At 39.6% G+C, this 13,752-nt stretch overlaps 1 long non-coding RNA gene across 1 annotated transcript in view; it reads right to left on the bottom strand.

The window, feature by feature from the left end:
* LOC125617409 overlaps positions 1-12,518 on the bottom strand; it is a 20,995-nt gene extending 8,477 nt beyond the window's left edge. The window contains exons 1-2 of the long non-coding RNA XR_007348388.1: positions 12,367-12,518; positions 4,029-4,073 (exon numbers count right to left, since the gene is read on the bottom strand). This is a non-coding gene — a long non-coding RNA (uncharacterized LOC125617409). The remainder of the gene's footprint in view (positions 1-4,028; positions 4,074-12,366) is intronic.
* Between the last annotated feature and the right edge of the window lie 1,234 nt (positions 12,519-13,752).

Here is a 13,752-nt window from a genome sequence, read left to right as displayed (position 1 = left end):
TCTAGGTCCTCCTGTAGATTTAAGTTGTCCTGCATTGTTTGTAATCCTTTTTTCCCTTGTTTTTTCATGTTGTTCACGTTACTTTCCAGCTCTGTTTGACTGCTGTGTTTCTGCTCTCTCCTATAAATTTGTTTTGGTTTTGTATATCTCTGTTGTCTCTCCTTTGTGGTGGTAGACTATGCCTAGAAATGTTGGGCTTTATTGTACTTTAAAGCTGAATCATTCAATTCATAAAAGGCTTCCGGATTCTGTATGTATATAGTGATTTGTTGTTTTTTCTTAGGACTTTATGTTTAGGTTAGGTGCTATGATGGTATGAGGGTTAGTATGTCTTGGGTACTTTAGAAGATTGCTCTACTGATGGGGGATACTAACAGGTTATTGGATCAGGGTGTTGGTAGTAGCTAGGTATTTAGGAGCCCTATAGACAGCTTTGAAACATTCACCTATTTGCATTTAGACAATTACACGTAATGGAAGACGTAATGCTTGGGATGAAAGTTGGGGGGTAGGGGAAGGAAGGTGCTCTTAAAAAGAAAGAAGAGAGATAGATAGATTAGAGGAGAATGGAAAGAACAATAAAACTTGAAACAGGAAAGAAAGAAAGAAGGAAAAGGGGAGAAAAGAACAAAGAGAGAAAAAAAAATTGACGTCTTAGAGATCCATTTTCTTCTCTTCCAGTAGGCGGTGCTGTGCCCTCCAAGCCGAGCTTCTGCCCTCTACATGCTGATAGCAATTCCTGTAAGGCGGCTCCTGAGAGTCTCTCAGTCCTGTTAGTCCAGAGCCTTTTCACTTCTCTGGCCCCTCCCCCCTTCCTCCTGCCAGCCAGCCAGCCAGGTCCTGTTCACCGGAGGCGGTTCCCCAAAGAACCTGTTACACTTTGTAGCCCCACCGCGTGTCCTAATTCCCAAACGACTGAGCGCTCTCTCTGTCATTCATCTAAGACCCAGTGCTGTGGTACGGTGATCTGGGGACCAATAGTTTTAATTTTTCTGGACCCCTTTGGTGGGCCTGCCCCCGGAAACTGGCGGCTAAGACCTTGGGTGTCGCTGCTGGTGGTAAGGGGAGTTGGGGATCGGGAATGCCCTCTGCTTTCCTACAGACACGCCCCCAGGGAGATTCCTGAGGTTTCCTGGCTGCTTGTATCTGGAGGGGGTTGGAGTCACACACCTGCTAAAGTGGATTCCACTGGGAAGGAATTCCTTCGGCCGAACTCCAGTGACATCACCTCTCTGCTATGGCGGGCCCCAGACTCCTTGCCGGAGTGTCCGAAGGGAGGGGTTGGACTGGTCTGTCTCTGATTGGTTACAGCTCCCGGTTCGCTACTTCATGAAGGCCTGGCCAGAGACCTCTTCCTAGAGTCCCTGCGCCACACCTGCTGGGCCGCGCCTCGGGGTCTAGCCGCGCAGTCACAGGTTGGCGGGCGGTCTCTAGATGCCCAGTCGCGGGGGCCACGGGCAGGCGGTCGCCGGCGGTTGCCGAGTTGAGTCGCGCGGGCAGCGGCTGTAGGGTCTGGACCTCTACGCTGCGCTGCGTCGCGGAGATTCACTCGTGTGGGGCAATCTATCACCTCCAAAAATCCTACCAATTGCCGGCAGGTCTCTCTTCAGTGGAATTTCTGAACTATATTTTCAAAAGGCTTTTTGAGAAGCAGTATTCCCGCTGTTTGAATCCCAAGCCATCGAGCAAGTAGGAATGCAGCCTTCCTCTAGGCCGCCATCTTGAATCTCTTGTTTATCGTCTTATAAAAGTTTGTACAATAACTTTGAGAATTAGAAATTACTTGAAGTTTGTATTTTCTCCTGAAAGTAACTTAATAGTAAAATACATTTATCTCAAATATCTGTACTATAAGGCAGAGTATCAGATAAATGTATGTATAAAATGTATAAATTATGGGTTTTCTGTTGAAGAAAAACAATTAGACAAATATACATTAACTAAACAATTAGACATATATGTTAATTATTTTATAGATTAACAACTATAGGTTATCTAAATAACTAGAAAAATATATATTAAGAATAGGGGCATAACTTATAATCGTATTAACTTTAGGTGACCACATGGTTTTTAGATATTTGGATCCATTTCAATTTATTTTTAATTCGGAATGCACTTTTATATGTAACGTCACTTGATGTAACTGAAATAAGATCCTTATGTATATATATTTATTTACTTTTTGTAATTATATAGCCAGGAATGAGAATAAGGATTTTTTGTTCATTACAGGAACATTGCTGCCTTTGTTCCTGTGTCAAGAAAATATATCCTCATAACCTCCAAAATTAAAAGTAAAATTTAGTATCTCTCATCAATACAACATTATTTAGTAACACAACTATAGAGAAAAGTCAGGTTATTGAACTCAAAACTAACTTAAATTTAGGGCTGCAACATAGAAACCTGTGGAGTTAGATTTTGCCTGAAAAAGATATTTTGTTAGCATTTATAGGTGAGCATTTTTTAAAAATGTAAGCTCTGAGCAGCTCCTGTAGTAGGTCTGAAACAGACAGTACAGGTTAGTGGCTGGAAGGTGGGACCAGAAGTCCTGTCTGAGTGACAATGGAAAGACCAATGGGAAGCCTGCAAAAAGGCAGGAGGCAGGACCAGGAAGGCTACACCTCTTGACAGGCGTCAGGTGGTTACCATGGTGAAGGAAATAGCATGGAATCTGTTGCCCATTGTCCTTGCAAAAATTTCCTGAGATTTTCTAGCTGGTTGCATTTCCTTTGATTTGTCTGTATTCCCCAGCCTGGTCAGGATTCTAAGGCGGGTAGCAGCTAGCTTTGTTTCTGCGACCTGCACTTGCAGCTTGTGTCCTCCTGTATTTTGTACTTTTTCTTGTAGCACGTGGGTGCTTTAAAAGTGAGTTTTAATGGTAGATCCCAGTGTTACCATCAGATCTTAAGGCAGTCTGCATTAGGCATTTAGGACAGGTCATTTAAGAGTTAAAAGCACTGTCCTACTCTCCTTTATCCCCAGCAGCTGAGCTACATCCATTCTAATCCAGTAGACAGGAATGTGGCAAAGGCATTCAGAATAAATTTTTGGAGTATTCAAAAAACAATAGAAAATTAAAATTTACTTCTTTTCAGATAAACTTCACAACATCTTCTTTCCCTTTTTCTCACTCTTCACGCACAGATTTCTAATACATAAAACCCAAAGAATCTTTTATAAAGATTTACAAAAACAATCCAAAAAAGTCCATAAAAGCACTCTTTCCATGGGAGAGAACTCAACTTAACAACATAGCCCATTAATCATCTTAATAACTCTTACATTCATTTAAAGTCTCTAGAATTTTAAAAATTATTTTTTTCTTTCTAAAGACAAATTATTCCCCAATATTAAAAGTTTAAAGTCACAGATTTTCCTTCTGTCTAATTCTCTTACTTTCTACAATTCAGCCCCAATACTCTGCAATCCTAAGCATGCTTAACTTCTGGAGAGAAATTTCAAACCCATTAAACTTTTTTTTTTTTTTTAAAGAAAGAGGAGAGAGAGAGAGAGAGAGAGAGAGAGAGAGAGAGAGAATTTTTTTTAATATTTATTTTTCAGTTCTCGGCAGACACAACATCTTTGTTTGTATGTGGTGCTGAGGATCGAACCTGGGCCGCACGCATGGCAGGCGAGCGCGCTACCGCTTGAGCCACATCCCCAGCCCCCATTAAACTTTTAATATTTATATTGGAGTTCCCCATATGGGCCACCATTTGCTTTCCCAGCAACTTAAACACTCAGACCTTTAGTTCACACAGGGATGCTGCTTGCCAGGTTGCATGTGACTAAAACACTCAGGAGGTCACTCCAGGGGAACTGGGATAATTGGGCTGCCTGAAATAACCACACAAGAGACAGAAATACATGACTGCATGACCAATGTAATTCTGCAACTTGTACACTCAGAAAAATGAGAAATTATATCCCATCTGATTCAATTGTATATGTCAAAATCATTGTGCTGTCATGTGTAACTAATTAAAACTAATAAAATAAAGAAAAAAAAGAGACAGAAATACCTTTTTCTTTGGGGTTGTTGTGATGGCTTCTCTGAACTTAAGGTTCTGGATAGGGAGAGGGGGAGAGAGGGGGAGAGAGAGAGAGAGAGAGAGAGAGAGAGAGAGAGAATGTGTTGACCCCTTTTTTGAGGAGAAGCTATTCAAATGAGGCATGGGGTCAGATTTCAAGGGGCTGAGTCTAGCTTCATGATGTCTGCTGTCAGCAGGTTGACTGATATCTAGGAAGGCCACACTCAAGGGCAGAGTAAGAGAAGGTGACATACAAAGGGTGTTTCCATGGAACATTCTATCCCCAACAGGGCAAGAGATAATAGTACAAAGAAACATGTGAGCATAGCTCCACCCATGGGGATATAGGAAGGCAGGCCCATGCACAAGGACACAGTTGCTGGCACCCTAGAAGACCAGGGCTATCCAGATCACAGCATGACTACAGATGCCACATCAGGCAGGAGGGGAATCAGACACAGTCACATGCTATTTGGCCTCCCAAAATAGCTCCCAACAAATTGGAAAATATAGTGGTTCATTTATTATTATTATTATTATTATTATTATTATTATTATTATTATTATTTTAATACCAGGAATTGACTATAGGAGTACTTTACTTCAGAGCTATACCCGCACTACTTTTTATTTTTTTATTTTGAGATGGTGTTTTGATAAGTTGCTGAGGGTGTCCTTAAGCTGCTGTAGCTGGCCCTGAAATTGCAATTCTCCTGCCTTAGCCTCCACAGTAGCTGAGATTAGAGGCATGTGTCATCATGTCCAGGAATAGTGGTTTGTTTGAAATTAAGGAATTTGAAGATATTAAGAGAATGGAATCACTCATATGCTATTAGATGACATTTGGATCTTATGCATAAAAATATGAGCATGCCTAATATGATAGTGTAGATAGTCTAGTACTTCTACACTAGGACTTTATGCTCTTGATAGATTCTCACCTACATGGCCCAAATGGCAGATAAAAAAAATGTAAGAGAAAATAAAACATTGTGAATATTTAGACAGAAGTTAAATAAATAATGGTATAGTTATTCCAGGGGAATAATGTACAGGGCTTTAAGTGAATGCCCCTGAACAATTAACAGAGATTAGAATAAAATTAATAATTAGAGATAGTGCCAACTAATACATAGAAAGTTATAATGACATTCTCATCACTAGAAAACAAAAAATGTATAAAATAATCTAATAGATAAAATTAATTTAAAAATTATTTTAAAACTTCTAAGTGTTACCAATAAAAGAAGTCTAAAATCCCAAATTCCAGAAATGGACAAGTGCTGCTTAGGACAACAGAGAAAAATGTCCACTCTTATTCTCTTGAGTCATTTGATGAATCTTGATGTGGGTAAAACCTGGGGAATGCACAGAAAGGGAGATAATGACAGGGCGAGGAGAAACCACCCTCTGGGCTTGTGTGATGGATTGAAAGTTATGGAGGTCTCAAATGTAATATATATCAACTTTTCCCTACCAGCTTCTGCATCTTTTAGGATTTTTGCTGAGTTCAGTGTGGTGGTGTGGGTACTTTGAGATAGACAGAAGGCAGAAAACATCTCTATAGCTAAATGCAAACAAACAGCAGTCAGCAAGTGTAGACATGAACAACATTCAACCACATGGACTGAATTGGAATTTATAATAGATCTGAATATTAATGACATCCTATACCTACAGGATATTTCTTTACATTGGGGCAAAAATCCATCAAAATGAAACATACTATATGGACAAACACCTGTGATGATAACTTCAAAGAGTTGAAAATCACAAAGAATGTATTCTCTCACCACAATCTTGTCACATTACAAATCTATAAGATTCAGAAAGTCTCCCATATTCTTGAAAGTGAAGCAAGTCATTTCTATGTGACCTATGGTTTGTCAAATAACAAATTGATAGACACCACAAAGTAATCTAAAATAACATCATATTAAATTAGATTTTCAAAAACTTTAATATCCAATCAAAGAAATCTTTAGATGCAACTTTATAGGTTTAAATTTTTACATTATAAAAGAACTGATATATAAGCATCAATTATCTCAACTGATAAATTTGGAAAAAGAAAAGCAATTTGAACTTAAAAAATAAAAGAAGGAAACAAATAAACATGAGAAAAACTACTATATTTGAAAATAATTTTCTAGTAAAGAAAATAAAGTCTGAAGATTTATGCTTTCTATTTTGATAAACTGCTTGCAAAACTAATGAGGAAGGAAAAACCCAAATAATGAATCGTTAACTGTGGAAATGAAAAAGATGATATTCTCAGAGGTCCTTACAGACAACAAGAAGATAGTAAGAGAATGTTATATAGAATTTTATGCTAGTGGATTTGATATTTTAGATGAAAGTCTTTGAAAAACACACTATTTTACTATCTGCTTCTGTGTGATCACTTGGCTGCAACTTAGTGGTTTAAGTTATAGCCATGTAATAATTTCCCATAGCTCTGGGAACTGATGGGACTCAGCTGGGGTTTCTCATTGGGTGTCTCATGTGGTTATAGTCAGATGATTTCTGGAGCTCAGTTTTTCAAAAGGTGCAACTTGGACATGAGACAGTATCTCTGCCACTTTTTGGGGGGCCTCTAGGGACTTATGTGGCCCTATCTTCAATGAAGACCAGCTTCCAAGGGTTGGGCTGAGCATTCCAGGAATATTTTCTCCAAGACAGCAAAGTAACAACTGCAAGATATCTCTAGACATAGCCTAATAAGTGTGGGGAATCATTTCTACCAAATGTTATTTGTCAGTGAACCCAAATTTGAGAAAAAAAGGACATACAGACTGCCTCTTTGAAATGAATTTCAGATTATTTGAACTCTTCTTTAATCAATTACACATAATTTTTCAAAACTGATTAAGAAGATGGTGAATTAGAGGAAGGGTGCACTTCCCAGCAGTTGCCTAGCACCAAACTTACAAAGTGGCTGCCCTCAGCCAGGTGGAAAACAAAGGGAACTCACTGAAACTTAATACTGGGCTGTAAAAGAAACTACAGGGACACAGAAACTCAGAAACTTTGAAGAGAATACAAGAAAAAATATGTTAGGAGACATGCCAGCTCAGCTGGCAGCAGCAGTGGAGAGCTACTGGTCGGGGGGTGAGGGGAGCACAGGCAGAGCTAATGAAACAAGTATTTTTGCCTGGTGGCTCCTGTGGATTAAGGAGGGAGGCTGATTTAATGGACACAAAGTCAGTGGACATAGCGGTTCAGTGAAACCTGTTAGGGTCTGTAAACAAGTCAGGATGGCGCCTGGCATTTTGCCAGAGGGAGTGGTTTGTGAAGTAATGCCAGCGAGCCATTAAGTGTGGAGATTCCTTATTGGTTGACTGCTGTATGGAGTTTATGTTAATTAAGATAAGCTGTGTGTAATGTATATATACCCCTCCTGTCCTACAATAAATGGCTCCCACTCCTGCTGTATCAATGTACACAAGTTGTTCGTCACTCCCCGGTTATTTTGCTGCAGCTGGACTGCGGCAGATAGTGGCCCGTCCGGGGAGCCCAGGGACACTCGGGGGTAAGTGACAAAAAAAAGCTGCCTGTCCATGGATAGGATGGGAGCAAATCTGCTCATCCTAGATAGGGCAAGAGGAAAAATGGCCATTTTGAAAAAATGGAGAAGATTGATACAGTATGTTTGTGTCTTGTTTTGTCTTGAAATGTTGTATTGTCTTTGTGATGAAAATATGGAAGGGGTGTTAAGTAAATTGATAAGGGAAAGAGGCACCCCATTGCTACCAAGAATAGTTAGGGCATGTGTTGATGGAAGCCCAGGAACTCTAGTCAGAAAGAAGAAAGTTCAGAGGAGGAAGGATTATCAGGAAAGTTGCAGCAAAAGACTATTACTGAATACTTTTCGTTACCAGAGGGTGCGTGAATCTGCGAGGTGGCTGCCACGTGCTGCCACTTGCTGGTCATGGCGCAGCAAGGACTTTCCAAGTGGCGGCAGCCGGCTCTTCCCTGCACCCCCCCCCCCGGCCCCCGCCAGGGAGCAGGACGCCACTGCGAGAGCCCAAATCTAGACCTGACCCGGAGGCACAGTCTCGCAGGCTCTTGCTCCCTGTGCCCAGTGGCAGTTTGAGTCCGGAACACTCCCCAGACTCTCCCCGGGGCCATCTGGGGCTGCCCAGGACACTGCAGGCGGAAGACGGCCTGTGTCCCTGAAGTTTGATCATTTCCAATGTCTCTCCCACACCTGAAAGCTAATGAGTAATGAGCACTATTAAGGCTTATTTCAAATGTAAAAAACCTTGAGATAATATACTAAATTGTTCAGAAGGTTATTTTCTTAGTGCCTGCTGGAATACTACAGGATTTTCTTTAGCATCATTGCCGGAGTTCCTGCCTTTGTCCCAGTGCCGGTGAAGATGAAGGTGAAAGAATTTCCAGTGTTGCTGAAAACTGGACGAGACTTCGGCTGAGAACCGGATGAGACTTCAGATCAAGCTAGCTGCCTGCAGAACTTACCTGGACTATGATTTAAGCTAGCTGCCTGCAGAACTTACCTGGACTGTGATTTACCTGGACTGTGAGTTAATCTATTGAGACACTGCTTTACCTAGACTGAGACAACAAACTGTAATCTACAACAAATTGTAACTCGGTATCTTTGCTAACGGTGTCATTCCTGGTATAATTTTTCCAAGGGCTTCTTGCATGGAGCCATCAATTGGCTTGGTATTGTGGCATTTTGTATTCTCCCCTTCTGCTTGTAGCAGATTATTCATGGTGTTTGTGTAAAAACCACTATGGTCGTTATTTAAATTAAACAAAAGGGTGAAATTTTAAGGTCTATGAACAAGTCAGGATGGCGCCTGGCATTTTGCCAGAGGGAATGGTTTGTGAAGTAATGCCAGCGAGCCATTAAGTGTGGAGATTCCTTATTGGTTGACTGCTGTATCTAGTTTATGTTAATTAAGATAAGCTGTGTGTAATGTATATATACCCCTCCTGTCCTACAATAAACGGCTCCCACTCCTGCTGTATCAATGTACACAAGTTGTTCGTCACCCCTCGGTTATTTTGCTGCAGCCGGACTGCGGCAAAACCAACCCAAAATTTATTAGATCCTGGGGGCAGAGAGTTCATTGGCACTTAGATCCTGGCCCAGAAAATGACTTCTGCTGCAGTCTGGGAACTATCTATAACCACTGTGTGACATCGAGCAGAGACAAATTAGGATCACATGAAGTAATCAGCCACCTGTCACATTTTACTATCTGCAAGGTGTGCCTGAACCAGAGTGACTGAAATAGCCACAAAAATAATTATCCCTGGTTCATATAAGACTTGAACAACAAGGGGAGAAAGCTCATTTTGTTGCTGATGCTCCATACAGCAATTGGGAAGACACCTATACTGGCCACCTGGGAGTGTCTGCACTCCAGGGCAGATACACAGAAATTCACATTCACAGCAGTGAATTTGAAAATGTGGAAGGTTAGTCTCTATGCCCTAAACATGAATTTTTTTCTCAATGTGAATTTTACCAGAGGTGCTGGAGATCCACAGGTCCAGCAAAGACCAGCATCAAATGTGGATCAAATCTCAAATATCCATTGGCAGAGTTCCAAAATTTACCCAAGATTAAACCCTAACTACTAGAACTTCCAATTTAGAACTCTGCCTCACCCCCTCCACAGGATTACAGAAGTCATCAGCATTCCCCTGTCTATCCAAACCTGTACTGGGAGACTGGAAGCTGAGATTTATATTTAGCTGGCAACTAGATGAGGAATACAAAGACAACACACATCTCAAGGGTTACAGAGCCAAAAAATAAATATAAAGAATGAAAATATTTATATTTAGCTGCCCAAAGTTTTAACCACCACACTAGAAACAAGTGAATTATTTCTCATCAAGATATATTTCTCTCCCCACCTTTTTTTTCGCCATGTTCACATTTTTAAATTTTTTCTTCCTTTCTTAAGGAATTTTTAAAATTTTAAAAATTGCAAATATCATTTTATTATATCACACTTACATTACACATGGTTGTGTGTGAGTGTGTGTATGCAGTTGGTGTGTGTTTTCTCAGTGCCAATATGTTCAAAAATTTATATATATATATAATTTTACTTTCACATTAATATTTTAATTCTGCACTTGTTCATTATTTAGCCTTGATTTGACTTAGATGGGGTATAATTATATGGGGGTTCAAGTGCTTTAAATCTTACATTTTTTTGTTTGTTCATACCTTGGTTCTTGTTCCTTTTCTCCCCAGGCAGTCAAATCTCCCACCTAAATTCACAATCCCCTAATTAAAGATTACACAGATATTGGAATGGATGAAATTCCTGAGAAAGATTAGAGAAAATTATTTTTAAAATGTTTAGTGAATTAAAAGATAATCCAAGGAATTAATTAAGATAGCAAATGGAGATGAAAGATCATTTCAATAAAGAAATTAAAACATTTAAAGAAAACCAATCAGAACTACTTGAAATGAAAGACAGTATGAATCACATTACAAAATCACTTGAAGTCATAAACAAGAGATTAGATTGCATAGAAAAGAGCTTCAGGCTTTGAAAATAGGGTACATGAACTTGAGTACACAGTATGCAATAAAGGGAAAAAATGACAGAACATGAACAGAATTTACAAGAACTCTGGGAAATCTTTGAGAGACTATACCTGAGAATCATTTTGATAGATGAGAACATAGAGATACAGGATAAAGACATTAAGAAAACTTTTAATGAGATAGTAACAGTAAACTTCCCCCATATCAGAAATTAGATAGCCACATACAAAAGGCATGTAGGATCCTAAATATACAAAATCAGAAAAGAAGCTCCTCATGACAAATCTTAATCAAAAGGCCTAATATAGAAAATAAAAAGAAGAATGTCAAAAGTTGGAAAAGAGAACCATCAAGTCACATTTGAAAGCACATGAAAGAGAATACAAAAAGAAAAAGAAAAATGAAGGCAGACCTCATGGACCAGAGAAGATTTATTCAGCACTGGAGGGGCACATCTTTGGGGGCAAAATGGTGGCAGACCACCACAAGGGTCTGGCTTTTAGTTAGTTACTTTTTGTGGGCCCTCTTGATGGGCAGGGCCAGATTATGAGAGGAATTTTGGTGGTATATTTAATTTAGGGTGGGGCAGGAGGGCAGGTAAGTAATATTTATCATTCCAGACTCTGAAAGGGATATAATGAGTTTGGTGATTTTATCATATCTGGCTACTTCCTTCTGAGAAGGGGCAGAGTAGGCGGTCCCTGTCTGAGATCTGCAAGAGAATAAGGAGATGGAGAATATTTTAGGCTCCTACATGGTTCTGGTGGTTGAGGCTTGGGTGGGGTGTAGAGGGAGGAAATTTTGACATCAGTATGGGTCATTCCTTCCTTATGGGGCTCAGGAGAGTCATGTTGTGAGTGAAGGAGGAGAATGGCTTTTGCGTGTTCTTTGGAGGTGGTCTGGGCTCGATGGGTCATGTTGTCAAGAAGTTGCTTCTGTATAAAGTTACAAAGTGGGGGGAAAGGATATTATGAGAAAAATGAGTATTAGAAGGATTAAAAGAGGAAAAGCCAAGAAGCCCACCATTTAATAATCAGCTAGTTCTCACTATGCTGTTCCAATAGGTCCTGTAGTTATTTAACTTTATCCCTTACCAGTCCTGAATGATTGACATAGAACAACATTCTTCCCTGAAAATGAGACAAAGGCTACCTTGTTAGGCAGTAAGGAAATCTAGGCTCCAATTATTCTGAAGGATCACAGATGCCAGGGAATCCAATTGATTTTGTAAAGTCAGTACCAAATTGGTAACTTACTGGGTATCTTCAATAACCTGTCCTGACAACTTTTTATAGTAGTAACCAGAAGTTCCTAATCCTGCTGCTCTTGTGCCAATCCCAGTGGATATCTCTAGCCCTATGAGCAAGAAAATAAACTGAAGAAATATCCGGATAATGGTGCTCTCTTGTGTGTACTATTATCAGAATAGGCAAACTTTCAGTTGTTAGGTAAAAAGTCAATTTGAGGAGTAAGGAAGATAAAGATATACAGGTGAGACCAATTTTTGGTAGGCAGGGGTAAATATGAGCCTCACATAGGATAAAATGCCTCAGAATTTGGGGGCGTCCAGGCTGTGGGACTGAAACAAGTGTACATCTGTACATCTTATGTTCTATTAAAATAATCAATTTTTTCTTTTAAGTTCCCATACTTTGGTTATAATTGTTTTTGCTAGGTGTCCAAGAAAAAGCTGGTCAAATTGATGTTGTTCTTATCTATTGTTAAGAGTTATCTGACTTCCCACAGGGATCACTCTTGGGGAACTTAAGAGAAGCCTCTTACCTCTTCTGGTGCCATCTGCTAGGAGGGTTAGGGTCTCCTTGATGACGTGGCTTCCTTTGGAAGCATCAGGGATGTCTTCCTTCTCCAAAGACCCTTCATTTTGCAGCATGTGCACTGGTCAGCTTTCTGTTCTCCAGAGTCTCAATGATTCCCCTGATGGGGAGGTCATGTGACCCAGAGTTGCAAGACCCTTAAAGAAGTTCCCTTGTTCATTGGGTTTAAGCTGACTCAGAGGACAAGAGGCAAATATTGGCTATTTTCTTTCTTGGCCTTTTTACTTCCTTAACTTTAATCTCTAAGCTTTGGTCTGAAACATCCAGCAAGCCAGTTTCACCAGTCTTAAAGTAAGAGTACTGGGTTTTAACTTTAATGTCTATAACTTTACAGCAATTCACCCCTTTTATTTAATTAGGGGTCAGTATTAGTACTGAAAGCTAACCTTACATTCTGTTTATAGATGATGGCCTAATATGTCAAATTAACTTAGGTTATTACATTGAAAGTTCTAGTTCTAGAAGGCAATAGCAGATGACATTTAAAGTTTACAAGGAAAATACAAGATGAAATTAACAAGTGTAAAAGAATATTGAGTTTGTATAATAACTATGAACTAAGAAATGTAACTTTTATAATCTTAAAGCTTACTTAGTTATATTGTTATGGGCCAAACCATATGTGCTTTGACCAGACAAACTCCATTTTACCCTGAGACTCCATTTCATGTAAGAAATGCTTATCCCATGAGAAAACCCTGCCTCTGCTCCACATGCTGCTTAGCCAACTCTGTTTAGAAATTTATGGTGGTTGAAAAAATGTTTCTGTTATTCTTATACAATATATTATTAAGAAATGCTTTTATAAGTTGTTCTCTTTTTTTTTATTGGTTGTTCAAAACATTACAAAGCTCATGACATATCATCTTCCATACATTTGATTCAAGTGGGTTATGAACTCCCATTTTTTACCCCAAATTCACATCGGTTACACATCCACATTTTTACATAATACCATATTAATGACTGTTGTATTCTGCTACCTTTCCTATCCCCTACTATCCCCCCTCCCCTTCCCTCTCATCTTCCCTCTCTACCCCATCTGCTGTTGTTTAATTCTCTCCCTTGTTTTTTTTCCCCTTTCCCCTCACAAACTCTTATATGTAATTTTGTGTAACAATGAGGGTCTCCTTCCATTTCCATAGTTTCCCTTCTCTCTCCCTTTCTCTCCCCCCACTCGTCTCTGTTTAATGTTAATCTTTTCCTCATGCTCTTCTTCCCTGTTCTGATCTTAGTTGCTCTCTTTATATCAAAGAAGACATTTGGCATTTGTTTTTTAAGGATTGGCTAGCTTCACTTAGCATAATCTGCTCTAATGCCATCCATTTCCCTG

This window comes from Marmota marmota, unplaced genomic scaffold (genome assembly GCF_001458135.2).
Source record: "Marmota marmota marmota unplaced genomic scaffold, marMar, whole genome shotgun sequence".
NCBI classification, from domain to species: Eukaryota; Metazoa; Chordata; class Mammalia; order Rodentia; family Sciuridae; genus Marmota; species Marmota marmota.
Note: the sequence above shows the minus strand (reverse complement) of the source record. Positions and strands in the feature narration are given on the sequence as shown.